This window comes from Puma concolor, chromosome B4, assembly GCF_028749965.1.
Source record: "Puma concolor isolate L17-30 chromosome B4, mPumCon1.1.hap2, whole genome shotgun sequence".
NCBI classification, from domain to species: Eukaryota; Metazoa; Chordata; class Mammalia; order Carnivora; family Felidae; genus Puma; species Puma concolor.
In genome coordinates this window covers 46,732,816-46,752,974 of record NC_141673.1, presented here as the reverse complement: position 1 = coordinate 46,752,974, position 20,159 = coordinate 46,732,816, and positions in this window count along the sequence as shown.

The following is a 20,159-nucleotide window of genomic DNA, read 5'->3' as shown; positions in this document are numbered from 1 at the left end:
AACTAGTATAAAGAAAACCATGACTACAATGAAGACCCTGATTTTTAAAATCATAGGTTTCTAATGAGAACAATAAGTGGACTTGCATCATTAAGTCACAGAAAATTATGGGACAATGAAAGTGAAGTAGAAAGAAAGAGTGTTAAACATACCAACCTGGGGCATATATGCCCCTAAATTAAAATGTTGAGTGAAAAATATCAAGTTGCAGACTAATTCATGAAATGTGATATCATTTATATAAGGTTTTCTAACAGCTTTATTGAGTTAAAACTTAATGTATACATTTTAATAAGTTAGGACATATGCCTACACCTATGAAACTATCGCCTCAATCCAAAGTTTTCTGGTGTCTCCTTCCCTTCCCTCTCCTCCCCTCCCTTTCCCTTCCCTCCCCTCCCCTTCCCTTCCTTTCCCTCCCCTTCCCTTCCCTTGCCTTCCCTTTCCTTTGTCTCTTTTCCTATTTTCTTTCTTTCTTTCTTCCTTCTTTCCTTTATTCTTTTTTTCTTTCTTTCTTCTTCCTTCCTTCTTTCCTTTCTTCTTTCTTTCCTTTTTCTTTCTTTCTTTCTTTCTTTCTTTCTTTCTTTCTTTCTTTCTTTCTTTCTTTCTTTCTTTCTTTCTTTCTTTCTTTCTTTGTAAGACCACAACATGATATTTACCCTCTTAACAAATGTTTGGTTACACAAAACATTATTGTTACCTACAGGCTCTATGTTATACATTAGATCTCTAGAATGTATGCATCTTGTATAACTGAATTATACTAACTGAACAACAACAATTCTATATATTGTTTGGGTGGGTAAAGATAAATATTAACAATCAAAGAAATGAATGAGAATATTCACCAGATTCCAGAGGCTGGCTACCTCTGCAGAGGAGGAAAAGAATGTGAATAGAGAGAACATCTAAGGACTTTGATTCATTTTTCATAATGTTTTATATATTAAGCTGTATTTTAGCTATATAACTCTTCTTTCTATACAAACCCTCTTATATATGTCCGAAATATTTTCCAAAATGAATAAATCATTAAATGACTTCGGAATAAATGGCGATACTGTGTAGAGAGAGACTTCCATTTAAATAAATGTACAATGTATATTTATGTCTTTTAGAAATCCTTTCTTTCAATGGAGCTAAAGAAAAATCTCTTGAAAAGAAAGCTATAGTTGTATATAATGCATCTTCCATCTACTTGCCAAACTTCTGCACTCTGCTCTCTATCTTGGAAGTCTGACTTATCCTCTGCATCAACAGGATTTCCACACCCTCTGGGTTCTGGCTGGGTTCAGCCAATGATGAGCCCTTAGGAAATCAGACAGAGAGGGGAAACCAAAATCAAAGTGAGCATTCCTTTGTCTTCTTGGAGATCGCCTTGAATTGGCCTGCTTTTCCACCAAAGTTCATTGCTCTGCTCTATACAACTCAAGGTAATCCTCTCTCCCTCATGGTTCTTTGTAGTTCTTTCTACTGCTCTCTGCTTCATCCCTTTGTACCAATGAGTGATAAAAATTGAGCTATGAACCCTTGGTTCCGACACTGTTCCTACTTCATAGTCCATTATTTAAATAAACTGTACTTGAGTTGTCCCTTATTTATGTAAATAGTTTTATTCTTTTACCTTTAAGATAAAGTCTTTCTCTCAAGAAAAAGAATTAATAGGGGCGCCTGGGTGGCTCAGTCGGTTGGGCGTCCGACTTCGGCTCAGGTCATGATCTCGCGGTCCATGAGTTCAAGCCCCGCGTCGGGCTCTGTGCTGACAGCTCCGAGCCTGGAGCCTGTTTCAGATTCTGTGTCTCCCTTTCTCTGACCCTCCCCCATTCATGCTCTGTCTCTCTGTCTCAAAAATAAATAAACGTTTTAAAAAAAAAAGAAAGAAAAAGAATTAATAATTCGTATTCTCTCGATAAGAATTAAATGTATCTTTATATATCCATGTGTTCATTTATATAACAAATATTTACAATATGCTAACCAGGTGCCTAATGGTAAATAAATGATAGGGGAAAAAATTGTTATGGTTATCACTAGGCCACAGGCTATTTTCAAAGATGTCACAATCAAGAAGGAAGACAGAATCCCAATCAATTAAATCTTATTTATGTTATCATATATAATTTATAATATATTCTTTATAATTATAATATGTATAATATAATATAAATATTTGTATTTATATTTATAATTCTTATTTCTAATATTCTATGCTATATTATTCTTAAATTCTATATCATGGTATATGTAAAATGATATGAAATTTTTTTTAAAAAGCACTAAATTTAAACTTGTTATTAAAGTCTTCCAAAGCAGTGCTCTTTAAAATAAGTCAATATAAAAAAAAAATAATAAAATAAATAAAATAAAATAAGTCAATATACTGCTTCCTTCATCAGGAAAATCTTGTTACCAAAAAATAGCTATAAAACTGATGAACTAAGTCTGTGTGCTTAATGATGCAATTGATTTACATTCTGACATTCATAACACTTTTTAGACCAGGAATGAACCATTTACTTCATAAAACACAATAAAAATGAAAAGTGTGAGATAAATGTCTGTCTTAGAAGTTTAAGAATAATTTCCTATGTACACATAGATTTTACAAAGTTGTCGACAATCGTTTTACACAACAATATTGACGAGCTCCTGTAATAAGACAGGCAGCCACAAAAGGTAGAAATTAGTATTGCTCTCGGTGGTCTTTCCCCCACCCCTCAACTTTATTGCCCTCCAGATAAGGAGAAAAAGACATCCATATGTGTGCAGTATCAAAGATTTTACTGGGGCACCTGAGTGGGTCAGTCAGTTGGGTGTCTGAATCTTGATTTGGGCTCAGGTCATGATCTCACAGTTCCTGGCATCAAGCTTCTCATGAATCTGACAGCACAGAGCCTGCTTGAGATTCTGTCTCCTCTCTCTGCCCCTTGAGTTCGCTCTCTCTCTCTTTCTCACACATAAACATTAAAATATATATATTTTAGGGGCGCCTGGGTGGCTCAGTGGGTTGAGTGTCCGACTTCACCCCAGGTCACGATCTCACGGCTTGTGAGTTCGAGCCCCGCGTCGGGCTATGTGCTGATGGCTCAGAGCCTGGAGCCTCTTCAGATTCTGTGTCTTTCTCTGTCTCTGTCCCTCCCCCGCTCACACTCTGTCTCTCAAAAATAAATAAACATTAAAAAAAATTTTAAATAAAAAAATAAAAATGAAAAAAATATATTTACCAGTTGCTGGAGGTTCAATCCAAGAACATGCTGACAGGAGTGGAGCACGGGCAACCATACAGAGCACAAGAAGACTGATTCTTTTCACTTTGGTTTCACAGTCACTTGCTTTGGCTTGTCAAGTTATACCATAAATATCTCCACTGGCATAGAAATGTGACACCACCTTGTTTGGGTACCACTGTCTTAAAGATAATAAGCTCTCGTTTATGGACAAGGGAAAAACTTCCATGAACTATATCAGTCAGTATGCAGCCAGGATAGCAGAAACCAGTCTGGTCATTTCAAACAGTGACAATTTAACACTGGAAACTGGTTACAAAGATACTGGAAGAGCTACATGAGCCAGAAAAGAGAAGTTCACCCAAAGAGCAGTAACTGCAGAGAATCACTATTATGCTGAGGAGACAAGAAGTGAAGGGGGAAATGGTATGACCCAGAACCCACAGTGTGAGCCTCTGAGGCTGCTGAGAGCTCCCTACTGCCGATGCGGCTATTGCGGCCTGTGGTGCCAGTGCCTGCTCAAACACTCCCCACCACTGCCAGTGGACACACTGAATGAGAACCCAGAGCTCACACTGGCCAGTGGCTTCTACTACCGGAAGCTTCTGCCAGAAGCCAAGGGGGGAAAAAAAAAGTTTCTTCCCTCTTCCCAGTTCCCAATTACCTGCCAATGTCTCCCACTGGTAGAACCTAACAGGGAGGCAACTGGTGATGGAATCCCAGGAAAATAGCTTGCAGGCTTTCAGCCCCAAATGTGGAGAGGAATATAGAGAAGGAGAGGGGGTAGAACGGAGAGATCAGATGCTCTCAGCAATTCACTAAAGTCTATTTTATACTTTTGTCCATTCACCTTCTCAGAAACAAAGAAAAAGAAAAATTACTTCAAAACTCTAGTCAATTTTGGGGGCACCTGGGTGGCTCAGTCTGTTAAGCATCCAACTTCGGCTCAGGGCATGATCCACAGTTCGTGGGTTCAAGCCCTGCGTCGGGCTCTGTGCTGACAGCTCAGAGCCTGGAGCCTGCTTCAGATTCTATGTCTCCCTCTCTGCCCCTCCCTAGCTCACAGTCTGTCTCTTTCTCTCTCTCAAAAATAAATAAACATTAAAAAAAAATTTTTTTTTACTCTAGTCAATTTTTTAGTTCTTTTCTCATGGAAATACATATATAGATTTCCAACTTTATGAGATATAATTGGTGCGTCACATTGTATACATTTAGGGCATACAAAGTATTGATTTGATACATTTATAAACCGTACCATGATTAGCAGCTTAGTATTAGCTAACACTTCTGTCACATCACACAGTTAGTTACCATTTACTTTCTGTGGTAAGAACATTTAAGCATATACTATTATTGGCTACAATCAACATTCAAGCATATGATACAGTATTATTAGCCATGATCACCATGCTGCACATTAGATCCCCAAACTGGTTAATCATATATAGCTGGAAGTTTGTACCCTTTGACCATATCTCCCTATTTCTTCCACCCCCAACCCCTAGTAATTACCACTCTTCTGTTTCTGAGTTTGCATTTTTTTCTTAGATTCTACGTAAAAGTGATTTCATATGATATTTGTCTTTCTCTGATTTATCTCACTTAGCATAATGGCCACAAGTTCCATCCATGTTGTTGCAAATGGCAAGATTTCCTTATTTTCATGGCTGAATAATATTCCATTGCCTATACATACCATATCTTCTTTATCCATTCATCTGCTGATGAAAACTTAGACTGTTTCTATATCTTGGCTATTTGTGAGAAATGCTGCAAGGAACATGGGAGTGCAGATATCGCTATGACTTCCTGGTCTCAGTTTCTTTAGATATATACCCAGAAGTGGGACAGCAGTTCTATTTTTAATTTTTTGAGGAAACTCCATACTGTTTTCCCTAGTGGCTGCACCAATTTACATTCCCACCAACAATGCACAAATCCTTTTATCCACATCCTCACCAATACGTGTTACCACTTTTGTCTTTTTGATGATAGCTATTCTAACTGGTGTGAAGTTATATATCTCATTATTTTGATTTGCATTTCCCTGATGATGTGTGATGTAATGTGTAATTTTAACTACTAGTTAACATATCATTTTGTTGATAACTATATTTTATACTTTCCTCTACCTTCCACCTAATAATGGAAATAAAAAATATCAATATATGTTATATTGATCCTTTATTTGTTCAAATTAAATCAGAGTCAGAAGTACTATATTTTCCTACTTATTACCTTGAACTCTGAGGGCCAGGCCAAAAAGTTGATGTTTAAGTGTCAAAAGTTTTAGTCTTACAAATAAATATTGCTTAAGCAATTATGTGACTAATAAAGTATAAATATTTAAGAATGTCATAAAAAGTTTCCTCCAGCTAAATAAATGTTGAAGTAATATATTTCCAAATTTTAAAATCCTTAGCTTTACTAGAGACTCTTCAAACTTTTAGCATCATTATTAAATGGTAGAACATTTTCAAGAATTCTTCCTGACACTTTCATCTTTTATTCAAGGGCTTTTTTGTCAGGTCTGAACTGATGTATTACATACCATTTCTTTTCCTCAATAATTTTGGAAATGACACATTTTCTTTTCTCTCTTCTGCTTTTATTTAAAAGCCTAAAATACACATAATGGGAGGCAATTTAGGTGTGGCTCTTCAAAGCCTGTAGTCCCTTGCATTGGCTGCAGGAGGCATGAGGTTGAAAAAAAAAAAAAAAAAAGAATGAGGGCTGGGAATTGTTAGAAATGGAGACAAGAAGGTCATTGGTGACCTTCCCAGTTTGGGCGGAGCAGCGGCTGACAGAAAGAATGCAGGTTCTGAGGTCAGGCCACCAGGATTTGAAGCCTAACTCTACCACTTACAATATCTTTAACACTGTGCAAGTTATTTATTCCTCTAGGTCTCATTTTCCTTAAGTGTGCAAAAGAGATAATTCTACCTGCCTCATATGGCAGAGTAAATGCAGTGATGTTCTTTAAAGCTCTTAGAACAATATATGGCAAATAGTAAGCAATCATTAAATGTTTATTGTCATTCAGTATTAATACAATGGGTTAAAAAATAATCATATCCTACATCGGGAAGTCCAAAAATGGTAGCGCTCAATGGAGCTCACTTTGGCATTCACTTTTTAACTCAGTAATCCTGTATTTGGGCATTTGTTCCATAGAGAAACCTACTCATACACAACACAACATGGCGTGCACAATATTGATAATGGCAGGGTGGTTTGAAAATATGAGTAGAAACAACACAGGAGACCAATTTTATACACCAGTCTATGTCACCAAAGGAACACTGTGCCACTTATATGAAGAGGACTTCAGTGTTCTGACATAGAAGACCTCCAAGATATATCATGATGTATAACAAGCAAGAGGAAGATAACTGTATATTATGTTGCTAAAGTTTTGTTTAATGGAAGAGAGAGGAAATTTTTAAATGGTTTCTCAAATGGTTTGTTATCCCATCATGCATATCATTCAATGATAAAATAAATTCTACACACCAGTATACCATTGGAATAACCTGTTAGTTATTCCCACCAGGGAGACAGCTTTCTTCTATCGATCTCCTTTTATTCCATCAATCTGACTCCCTTGGTGGTCTCCCTTCCTCTTTCCATCCTCCTCTTTTCTGCTCTATTCTCTCATCCTTTTCTTATTCTCTTCCTTTTTCCTTTGTCCCCATTTGTTCCTGGTACCCATAGGCATTCCGAAGCCACACAGGGGCCACTGAGGACCAGATTCCTGTACTAGAGCATATCATCCTGTAAATATCACAACAACAAAGCCCTGGCTTTAACTTTCTACTTTACTACTTTCACGTTATTCTTGAAACAACTATTCAGCCATGAAACATTTTTATCTTAAAAGCCAAAGCCTAGAGGATGTGTTGGCCAACAGCAACACTACCTAGTTCACCATGTGAAGTCCAATAACTGTGTCCTTATTCCAGCTCCATTATTTATCACTTCTCATAGCTGAAAACTCACTCCTAAGACAAGAGTCACAGAAAAGATCTTATTTTCATGTTATGCTTATTTCTGTGCTGAACAGTATTTTCTTTCTCAAGAGCTAGTTTGAAAGAACAAGTTTTTCAGATGAAATGAACCAAAGACTAAAAGAAAAGCATATCAGCCCCATATTTTCTAAAACCTATTAATACACCCACAGAATAATATGAAGCACAGAAAATACCAATACTCAACAAGATTTTTCTTGGCCCAGTAGACAGTTACTAAAAGAAGCATTTGCTCATCTTTATCTTATTCAATACAATTTTTCATACTCTCATTCTAGAGGATTATAAAAAGAATTCTATTCAAATTAGTAGGAAGACAGTCAAATGTATTATTAGCTGATAATACAGATTTTAGAATCAAACTTGGTCACTGCAAGATTGCACGGAAACTACTTAACTTCCTTGAGAGTAAGTTCATCTCAAAATGGTGAGGAAATGATTTTTGTCTCTACAGTGTTGTGAAGATTATATGAAGAGTAGGTCAAGGACTTGGCATAGAACCTAGCATATAATAGACAAAATTGGCTGGAATATTATCACTACATTTATAGTCCAAATTGATGATTATGTCCTTACTACTGGTGATCTGCAAAACCTAAAATACATGGTCCCACACAACTCATCTCTAGGGTAGCACTGTATGCCCCTGGCCACTTGTAATTACCCATTTCACCAAGGCTTCCTTCAAGCCTGGTATCTTATTGTGTGTGCTCATTGATGGCTTTCTACCACTAAAGCCATGCAGGGAACAGAGCAGCCCCCTTCTCAAAGAAGTTTTTTAAAAAAATCAAATTTTAAATATATAATTCATTAAAAAAAAATGATCACCTCTGATGTCATCATTAAATCTTGTTCTCTACTGTCCAGAGGCTGTCAGACTAGTTCTTCTGTAAATGTTCAAATGGTAAAGTTGTAATAATCAAAAAAACAGGAAAGGGTACAAAACAAAGTTGTAGGAGAAAGGAAAACAATGCCAGGGAAGAGTAAAAGCAGGAGAATGAGAGCAAGAGAGTAATCAATGCAGAATGTCAAAACCAGAAAATAAGAGGAAAAGCAGTTCTGCTGAATATAATCCAGACCTATACGTGTGTTATAGGAAGGAGGAAAAGATAAACCCCTCAATCAAGCTCAAATCGTGCTCTAGCCCTGGCCGGATCCTCTGGTCGGCTGATGTGTTTATAAGAAATGTACAAGTCTGCGTTAGTTCCTAATTAGGTTAGGATGACGGCCAAAGAAAGTAGTAGTATTTTTAAATGAAAGGTTATGGTTACAAATGGATATCAAAAGCCTTGACACTTAAGTGGCCATGACAATAGCTGCTAACCGAAGCTGCATAATTGGTCCCCCAAGGTTGAACCAGCAACTCATGTTTCATTCTCATGAGGGCTGTCCCTGAAAGAATCTAGGAAATGGTACAATGTCGACTCATTAAATTCATTGACACTATTCATTTGGGTTGGGATGAGGGCAAAAAGAAATTGTTTTTAAATAATCGTGGATTTTTATCAGGCTGTTTTCCTCTAGCACTCACCTGGTAAGACGGTCCTTGGATAGTGGTTTCTTTACAAATCCCTGAAGTATATTCAGGAAGAATAAAATTAACTGCCTCAAACAAAATGTGGACCACTCTTTGTTCCACACAAGCCATTCCAAGAAATAGAATAATTGACTGAAGCTTCCAAATCAAATTGTCCTTTCAGTTGAATTTGCTATTATTAAGCAGGTAAATAAATAAGCAGAATAGACCATTTGGAATCATCATCAGTGGCACTGTCTCCGGTGAATCGTGCAGATGGAATTCTATCGCAAATCTCAACGCAATATGTCTTATATTCCAACAAGATGTCATCAAGAGGCTCTAAGAATCTATTTCCATTTTTACACCACACTGCCAAGGAAAAAAATGGGCAAAGTTCAAAGTGTCTGGAGAGCGGAGAAGTCTTTTTGAACCACTCTTGTCAATTAGCACATTTATTTTACATGAATAACATTTTTATGCCATTTATTTTCCCTAGTTCAATGTTTTGTCTTTAATGAGCCCTAAGAATATTTATTGAAAATGGCATTTATTATTAATGAAAATTCCTTCTTTCCTCCTCCAGAATTGAGTGCTGGATCAAAAGTAGCAAGTGAAGTAACATGCAAACACAATGCACAATTGTTCTCAGAATTATACAAGAGAACCCACTGGAGTGTTGCATGTATCCCAGATGGGTATACTTCAGCAATAAGAAAGCATTCATCTCATTTCCAAAGACCACACCTACTTAAATGTTATAGGGATCCAGTCCATCAAAGCCAAGGGGATCCTTTTAAACTCAATTTTATAGCTCTCAGTAAAGATAAGGGGAACTGTGTGACCCTAGGGCTGAAGAAAGTGACTTACAATTATGCTTTGCCTGCTAGGGGTTATTGTTCCTCAGGGGACACTTGGCAATGTCTGAAAACATTGGCTTTGATTGTTAACAACTGGGGGGAGAAGGGGTGCAACTGGCACATAGTGGGTTGAGACCAGGAATGCTACTAATCATTCTACCATGCACAACACAATACCACCACCCACCGAAGGGAAAAAACAAAGCAAAACAAAAATTATTTGTCGCAAATAATATATTGATATATTTATCAATAGTTCAGAGAACAATGTCCTTGAGACACTGTTAGAAATATTCTAGAGCTATTGTATTGCAATTGTGGGAATCCACTGGTGTCACTTCTATTTTTGCCAGCTCCATTATCCATATCCTCAAAGCATTATCAACATCAACAACAAAATTACTCACATTTATTGAGCAGTTTCCCTCTACAGTGTGCTATCCTAAGCATTTTCATATGCTGTTTAATCCTCCTAGCAGCCCAATGAGGAATAAACTGTTGTCACCATTCTATAGTAAAGAAAATTGAGGCATAAGGAGTTGTGACCCATCCAGGTCACAAAGCTACAGAGAAATGGGGTACAAACCCAGGTTGTTTCTGACTCCAGAAGCAAATCCTTCATCCCCAGTGTTCTCTGCAATAGCAAGAACATAGAAACGAGAGGAGAAAACTTAAAGGCAATTCCCCAAAAAAAGAAAGAATAAGATTTAATAAGTTACTGTATGAGACCCAATTGTACTTAATCAGCTCTTACCCTCCCCAACCCCCAGCACCAATGCTCAATCCTGAGGGGCCCAGTCTCCTTTTTTAACACATGAGAATGACTAAAAATGGTACAAGTTGCACATACTGAATTAGCCCAATTTTAATCTAGTGGTTCTCCAAATTTCTCTAGCCTAATTTTATGGTGAAAAAAAAGAAAAATATGCTTCTAAACTAATTCAGAACTGATTTGTATATATAAAAATAACTAATATCTTCCATGGGAACTTGAAGCCAAATTCTTGGCCTAAATGATGTTAAGTGGGTGAAGAACAACAGGCTGACTGTTCCTCCAACTACTTTGCCTTGTGCAGGAGAGCTGATGAGAACTCCTCTGAACTAGTTTTGGCATTGCACCCAACTTAGGCTGAACAAGACTGTTAGGTGGGACCTTACAGCCACTTGCATTTAAAGAATACACACACACACACACACACACACACACACACACACACACACTGTAATTTGAAATGGAAACAGAGCTAATTGTTGCCATCTGTGACTAAGTGAAGTCTCCTTAGTCACAGGTATGGGGCAGAATTGGGGAAGTGGGGGGAGCATAGGTAAGTTACATAAAAGGCAAAGGATAAAAACCATTCTTTACAGGAGGGCAATAAGTAGTTGTTCGCATCTAGCTGGTAAGAGTATCCAGAGAAGATAAAGAATACAGTTGACAGTACCATACCATAGCTGGGCCTTCAACTTAATGTTTAACGAAAACACAGTTGTGGTAGTTTTTGCTTGTTTGTTTTTAGTACAGTTGACACACGTGTTACTTTAGTTTCAGGTGTACAACACAGTGATTCAACAACTCTATAGGTTATGCTATGATCATCACAAATGTAGCTACCATCTGTCACCTCACAATGCTGTTATAATACCATTGACTATTTTCTCTATGCCGTACCTTTTATTCCCATGACTTATTCATTCCATAACTGGAAGCCTGTATCTCCCAACTCCCTTCACGCATTTTGCCCTACATCGCCTCCCCTCTGGCAACCATCCTTGGTTTGGTCTCTGTATTTATAAGTCTGATTTTGCTTTTTGTTGTTTGTGTATTCATTTGTTTTGCTTTTTAGATTCCACATGTAAGTGAAATCACATGGTATTTGTCTTTCTCTGTATGACTTACTTCATTTAGCATAATACCCTCTAGGCCCATCCATGTTGTTGCAAATGGCAAGATATCATCCATTTTTATGGCTACATAATATCCCATTGTCTATATATACCATACCTTCTTTATCCATTCATCTATTGATGGACACCTGGGTTGCTTCCATATCTTGGCTCTTATAAATAATTCTGCAATAAACATAGAAGTGCATATATCTTTTCAAGTTAGTGTTTTTGTTTTCTTTGGGTAAATACTCAGTAGTGGAACCTACTGAAGAAAAGAGGATACTTGCAAATGATATATTCAATAAAAGGCTAATATTCAAAATATATAAAGAGCTTCTACAACTCAAAACAAATCCAAATAATCCAAATTTGAAAAGGCCAGAGGACCTAAATAGACATTTTTCCAAAGAAGGCATACAAGTGGCCAACAGACATTTGAAAAATGCTCCACGTCATTCAAAGAAATGCAAATAAAAACCATAATGAGATATCACCTGATCACCTGTCAAAATGGCCAGAATCAAAAAGACAATAAATAACGAGTGTTGGCAAGGATGTGGAGAAAAAGGAACTCTCAAGCACAATTGGTGAGAATGCAAATTGGTGCAGTCGCTATGGAAGACAGTACGGAGGTTCCTCAAAAAGTTAACAGTAGGGCTGCCATATGATCCAATAATTCCACTACTGGGTATTTACCCAAAGAAAAAGTGGTGGTAATTTTTAAAGTGTTTCATAAGAGTGATAGAAAGAGTTCGTATGATTGGAACTACATGAGATAAGTGTTTCTAAATTATGGTCTACTCGATCCAAATGGATTTTCATCATTCTATGCTTATTCTACCAAAGTCCTGATTTTACCATTATCCCTTATGTACCCCTCTGGTACATCTCTCATCACACAGTATTGCATTTGTCCACTAATTTGTTACTCTTCTTCATTAGATTGTAAATCTCTTGAGAGCAGGGTCTAGGCCATATTCATATATTTATCCCCAGGATATAACATGGCATTTGGCAAATAATAGGTACCAAAGAGAATATTGACAAATGAAATAATGTCATCTTGAAGGGAGAACCCGGAAAAATACAACAAGCCTATTACTGTTAAATCCTTTTTTTAGTGACTTAGACGAAGGTATAGAAGGCTTGGTAATATTTTAAATGGCACAAGGATGGAAGCTAAATATATTGAGTGATAGAAATAGAATTTTTAAATATCTCCACAGGCATGACAATCAGGCCAAAACTAACAAGATGCAATTTAACAGAAAGAGATGTAAAAACCCGTTCAAACACTGAGTTGCACAAATACAAACCAAATTTGTCTCAGTTTAGTTGTGTTTTATATGACAAAGAACTTCAGGGATTTCACTGACAGAAGTTTTAATATGAGCCAAGCGCGTGATTTGGCTGCTAGAAAAGCTAATGTGATCTTAGGCTACCTCAGCAGAAGTGAGTTATTCACAATGTACATACAGCCCAATTAATTAAAAAATAGTTTGGTGTGGCCATTAGTGGCGATATAGTACATAGAACAAGAGAGATGAAGGACCTGTGGCACTCAGTACGGTCATGCCACATCAGGACCCTATATTCAGCTCTGAGTACCACATTTTAAGAGAGATATTGACAAACCAAGTGCCTGAAGATGACTGCCAATTGGAAAATGCTCCAGAAACCAGATCATATGCTCCTATGATGGATAGCAGGGGGAAAAAACTCAAAAAATTTTAAGCTGGACAAGGAAAGTTTTTCCTTGAATATTTTGATGACTGGATGGGAAAAATGTGCTCTGATCCCTGCCTTGCAATCTCCATGGCTAGGGCCACCTGGCCACCATTTTTATTCACTCAATAAATGTCTCTAATGTGCAATAGATGGAAATACGAATCTCATGCCAACTAAGGGAAACTTAAAGAAACCTGATTTAGTAACTGAGTTGTCTCAGGGTCAAGTGAAATTGTTAGTGACTCTACAATAACTTTATGGACTTCTATCCCCATGACCAAACTATAACTCCATTCCCCATTTCAGCATGTGAGTCTTTGTTTGTTCTTCATGCTCTGATCATCTTCCTGATGATGTCATCATCTGTCTGCCTCCCTCCTTAGGATTTCTGTGTTTGATCCATTCACAGTCTCCCTGTCACTCAACTGGGACAGTCATCACCTTGAGGACCTTAGGTAACTGTCGACCCTGAAAACTGTTCTACCTGCCAGGTACATAAACATATCTGCAGTCCAATCACCCCAAAATGGCTTTCCCATTGCCTCCCCATAATGATAATCTGTGTGATTCAGAAGCCTGAATAGGTGAAATGGAGATAAAATAAGGTGGAGAAGATTTTTTTTCATTCAATTACAAGGAAAAATTTTTCTAACAATCCAAGTTTTTTGGAGGCACACCATCACTGGGAACTCCCCAGAAGCCTGGGAGTAATTGGAGCAGTGCCATGAAAGGATTTCCTCATTGTTAGTGAACTGGGCTGGGTTATTCTAAGGTAATCTCCCAAGCTTTGTTGCATCAAAAATCAGTCAGGAAGCATGTTTTAAAACTGTAAAATTCCCAGAATCCAGTAGGTCCAGGCTGGAGTCCAAGAATCAGCATTTCTGACAAATACACCTCTCATAACAGGTGATTCCAGTACATGTGCATGTGAGTCACACTTTTAAAAACATTCTTTGAAGGAAAATAACCAATATTTACCGAAAACCCACCCTGCGTTAAGGGCTTTATATGTTTTTTTTCTTAATTAAACCTCAACACAGTCTGTAGATGCTGTGACATAATCTTTAAGAACTTGGACTCAAAAACCAGGCTGCTAAACTTCAAATCCTGGCTTCTCCACTTCCTAGACTTTTCCATGTCTCAATTTCCTTTCCCAAAAAATGGAGCTCATATTAGCAACAACCTCACAGGGTTGTTATGAGGATTAAATTGTTCAGTTCAACCAAAGTGCTTAGAACAGTGCCTGGCACACAATAAGGACTCAAGATTAGGATTACTATGAAGTTGTACTATCATTTCTCCATTTATACATCCAGAAATTGAAACTTAAACAAAAGAAGTCAGTTTCCCTCAGATCCTTCAACTAGTAATGATTTCAGTCTATCTGCCTTCAGAAATTATACATTGTACTGCTCACCCCAACTCTGAGATTCTATGATCCTACCAGCCAAATAGATTACTATTAATAGCATTGAATGGAAACTAATTCCAGAGATGGCCATACGCACATGTGGAACACACAGACATACCTCAAATTCCACCACGAATAATTTTATTAATGAAGAAACTAAGAGAAGAAGTGATACTGACAAAAGCTCACATCAAGACAAGAGTATAAATTTGAATGCGTGTTCCTTCTGTCACCTATCCTGTGGCTCTGACCTAGAATGAGTCATGACAGCCTGGAAAATTCTTCTCATTCAAGTCAACACAGCTGTTTCAAAAACAAAGGTAGGAAACAAAAGTGGAATTCAGGGTGAATTCTGCCCCCTACAGGGTGACACTGTCACCAAAAACATGAGAACAGCATATTTACTGAAAAATATTTGTTTTCCATCACATAGGCACAGCCTAAAAGACTTAGATAACTATTGACATCTCGAGAGTAACCAAAAGATAACGTCGTGTGGAGAGAATTTGAGTCTTGAAAACAAAGCAAATTCAGTAAATTGTCATTAAAAGGATTAGCTTTGGAAACAGGCAAACTTATGTTTGAAGCCTTGCCTCAACCACTTACTAGCAGTTTACTTGACATTTCTGAAATTCTGTTTTCTCATTTACAAAAATGAGGATGAACCTGGGTGGCTCAGTCGGTTAAGCGTCCAATTTTGGCTCAGGTCATGATCTCACACCCCATGAGTTCAATCAAGCCCCTTGTTGGGCTCTGTGCTGACAGCTCAGAGCCTGGAGCCTGCTTTGATTTTTGTCTCCATCTCTCTCTACCCCTCCTTTCCTTGCTCGTTCTCTCTCTATCTCTCTCTATCTCTCTTTCTTCCCTCCCTCCCTTCCAAAAGTAAATAAACATTAACAATTTTTTTAAAAAAACAAAAATGAGGATGATCACATTTACCTTGCAGAGTGTGAGGTTTCAGTGACATTATTTCAAGTCAAGCTCCTCACACAGCACCTGTCAGATAGAAAATATTCCGTAATAGTGACTGCTAATCTGGACATCTAAAACTGTCCTGATAGGGAAGCACAGTGCTCATCTCCAGAGAGCAAGGAACTCATGTAACCCTGTGGGCAGGGAAAAGGAAGCTCAGGATGCTGACGTAGAAGATACTAAGAAAAGCTCAGAATCTGCATGTATTGCACCACATTTTGGGATTGAGCTCTTCTTAGGAAAGAATTTGGAAGACCTAAAATTACTATGGTTCTCTGCCCAATAAGACATTCATTTGTAGAAATTTGGACAACTGTCTTATTGACATGCAATCATTTCATATAATCGCTAGGACAAAGAACTTGTCCCACACTTCTCTCTATTTCTCAGGCTGGTTCAGTGTCAACATTCAAAAAAAGCATTTATTGAGTGAAAGAATAAAAGGATGAATGAATGAATTACTTAATGTCATACAGCTTACCACAAAAGAAACATTACATAAAAACTCCTCACAGCAAATACCCTCAGGGATTTTCTAATCCAAAAGTCAGCAAACTTATTCTGTAAAGGGCCATACAGTAAATACTTTAAACTTTGGGGGACACATAGTATCTGTGATCATGCTCAACTTTGCCATTGCACGTAGCAAGAACATAGCCATAGACAATGCAAAAATGAAGGAATGTTTGTGTGATTTATGGACATTGAAATCTGAAATTCTTATCATTTTCATGCGCCATAAAATATTGTGCTTTTTTTCAACCATTTAAAAATGCAAAGATCGCTCTTAACTCGTGGGCCATAGAAAAACAAGCAAGACTCTAGTCCATGCAACAAGTATCAGTGAATGTTTCCATGCAAAGCTGTTTCCAATTATTTCCAGTAGGAATGAATCTAAAGTGATTTCTTCAAAGCTCCTAAGTATTTTTTTTAACATGGGACCAAATTCAAAATACATACAAATGGTAAGTTTATTCTAGTTTTCAACCTTCAGTGGTTGACCTGATATACTTACATCATGGGATAGACACGAGAGCCTTTACTGTGAACGTAAGTCGAAAAATATATTATGTTAAGAGATATATTCCCTCGATATACAATTTTCTTCTTCTAAATGATCACTTATTGGGAAAATCAATGGTTATTCCAGAAATATAAGAGTAATCAGGTACCCCTCAGGGTCTTCCTGAGGGAGCCTAAACTTCATGATGTACGTTTTGTGTGTGCATTTTAAACTTATGTACAGAATCTAAATGAATTAACTATGTATGTTTACAGAGTTTAGATAAGCATCCACATTGTTATTTATATTGCATTTCTGTTATCTCTGGGTCTGTCTCCTGTAAAATGTCAATGCAGGAAAAAACAGGAACAGGATATCTGTTGAGATTTAAATCTCTACTAATCTAGTCAGTTTATACATTGGCTGTAGAAAGCAAACTGAAAACCAAAACTATGAATAATGAGACAATCTTTAGGTATTTAAAAAAATCAAACAAGTACAGTCTTATCACATGTGTTCATTTTTATTTTAAACAGCATTATTTATGGTTGGCTGGGGGGAAAAGGCATTATCTTATAAGGATCAATCTTAGTACCTAAAATTTAGAAGACAGAGGAGGAGGATTCGATTTAAAATGATTGTCCAGGGCACATCTCAACATCACCACTGACTCACCTCAACTTTGGCAAGTTGGAACCTTCTGGGTCACAAATTTCCTCATTGTTAATTTCTTGTAATAATTATTTTGGTCAAGTTCTGGGGATTCAGAGAATACTTTAATCCCACATCAGTATACAGACAGCAAAGCTGGATGAGAACCAAAAGAACAGTCAGGACTGATAATTCCAGATCCCTACCATTAGATACATCTCAAAAAGTCTGTCTTCAAGGTACTTGTTTGCCTGTTGCTCGCTTGTTTTTTTTTATATTAATTCAAGTTGGCCATGAATATATAGATGTAAGATATAATAACTAACATCTGGTAGCATTAGTTATCTAGTGTTGTAATAATTGTATTGCTATGGTTTACAGGAACTCCAAAAATTCATAGGATTTTTATTATCTCTCTTCCTTCCCTTGCTTCCCTTGGTTTAGTATACGTGTTTGGTTTATGGTATTTATTCTTTTTTTTTTTTTAATTTTTAATGTTTATTTTTGAGAGAGAAATAGACAGAGTGTGAGCAGGGGAGAGGCAGAGAGAAGGGAGACACAGAATCCGAAGCAGGCTCCAGGCTCTGAGCTGTCAGCACAGAGCCCGATGTGGGGCTGGAACCCACGAACCACGAGATCATGACCCGAGCTGAAGTTGGACGCTTAACCAACTGAGCCACCCAGGCACCCCTATAGCATTTATTCTTTTACATAGAACTCCTAATTTTCTTAGAGGCTTAATATCTTAAAATGCTTTGCGTGATCTATGGATAAACATCTATTTTGTTTTTTACTATCATAATTGTTTGAAGTAGTATATGCTTATTGTAAAAATTAAACAGTAAGTAGAAAAATAAAAGTTAATAATCTCCTCTAACCCCCAACCAATCCTATCTCAAGAAATTGCCAGTGAGGGGCCCCTGGATGGTTCAGTTGGTTAAGCGTCTGACTTCGGCTCAGGTCATGATCTTGCAGTTTGTGAGTTCAAGCCCCGTGTCAGGCTCTGTGCTGACAGCTCAGAGCCTGGAGCCTGCTTTGCATTCTGTCTCCCTCTCTCTCTCTACCCCGCCCCTGCTCGCACTCTGTCTCTCTCTGTCTCTCAAAAAATAAGTAAAATGTTAAAAAAAAGAAAGAAAAAAAGAAATTGCCAGTGTAACCTGTGTGGTATTTAATCTCCACACCTATTTCTATAATCATCAAGGCATATACCAACATGCATATCCATATATTGATTTTTGCTTACTCCATTTTTTTTAAAATTCAGATTATTCATTAGATATTACTCACAACCTGTTTTATTTCACTTAAAAAATGTATCTTGGAAATGCTGAATATATATATATAATATAATATATAATATATAATATAATATATAATATAATATATATTAATATATATATATAATATATATATAATATATATATATATTAAATATTTCTCTAAACTGGTGGGCATTCAGATTTTTCTTCCAGATGTTTTCCCTACAAACATCTGTAGACATATTTTCTTATGCACTTGTGCAAGTATTCTTCTAAGACCTAGTTCCAAAAGAGATACTTGCTGCCAATAACTTTCCTGAAGGGTTAAATGAGCTCATTCCAGGTATATGTGAGTGTTGATGTTATGAAACTTTTCAATGTTTTCCAAAATGGTGGGTGAAAAATTATGTTTCATTATTGCTTTATTACATATTTTCTTGAGTACTAGTGAAGTTAATCATATTTTCAAATATTCATTGGATATTTAAATTTATTATTCTTTTTCTAATAGTTTTTGTCTTTTTGTTAATCAATATTTAACAATACTTTATTTTTTTCTATGTTTAATTATTTCTTTTTGAAAGAGAGAGAGAGAGAGAGAGAGTCCCAAACAGGCTTCATGCTGTCAGTGCAGAGCTCAACACGGGGCTTTTTTTTATTTTTTTTATTTTTTTTTTTTTACATTTTTAATTACAGCTTTATTAAGATATAACTCACATATCATGTACTTGATCTATTTAAAGTATACAACTCAATGGCTTTTAATATATTCACAGACGTGTGTGTTCATCACGAGAATCAATTTTAGGACATTTTCATATCCCAAAAAGAATCTCTTTCCCTTTGGCACTTACTCCTCATTTCCTCCTAACTTCCCCCCTTACCAGTTAAAGCAACTTTCTGTCTGTAGATCTAGTTTGAACATTTCTAATGTGCATTTTTATTTTTTTTTCAATATATGAAATTTATTGTCAAATTGGTTTCCATACAACACCAAGTGCTCATCCCAAAAGGTGCCCTCCTCAATACCCATCACCCACCCTCCCCTCCCTCCCACCCCCATCAACCCTCAGTTTGTTCTCAGTTTTTATGTGTCTCTTGTGCTTTGGCTCTCTCCCACTCTAACCTCTTTTTTTTTTTTTCCTTCCCCTCCCCCATGGGTTTCTGTTAAGTTTCTCAGGATCCACATAAGAGTGAAAACATATGGTATCTCTCTTTCTCTGAATGGCTTATTTCACTTAGCATAACACTCTCCAGTTCCATCCACATTGCTACAAAAGGCCATATTTCATTCTTTCTCATTGCCACATAGTACTCCATTGTGTATATAAACCACAATTTCTTTATCCATTCATCAGTTGATGGACATTTAGGCTCTTTCCATCATTTGGCTATTGTTGAGAGTGCTGCTATAAGCATTGGGGTACAAGTGCCCCTATGCATCAGTACTCCTGTATCCCTTGGGTAAAGTCCTAGCAGTGCTATTGCTGGGTCATAGGGTAGGTCTATTTTTAATTTTTTGAGGAACCTCCACACTGTTTTCCAGAGTGGCTGCACCAATTTGCATTCCCACCAACAGTGCAAGAGGGTTCCCGTTTCTCCACATCCTCACCA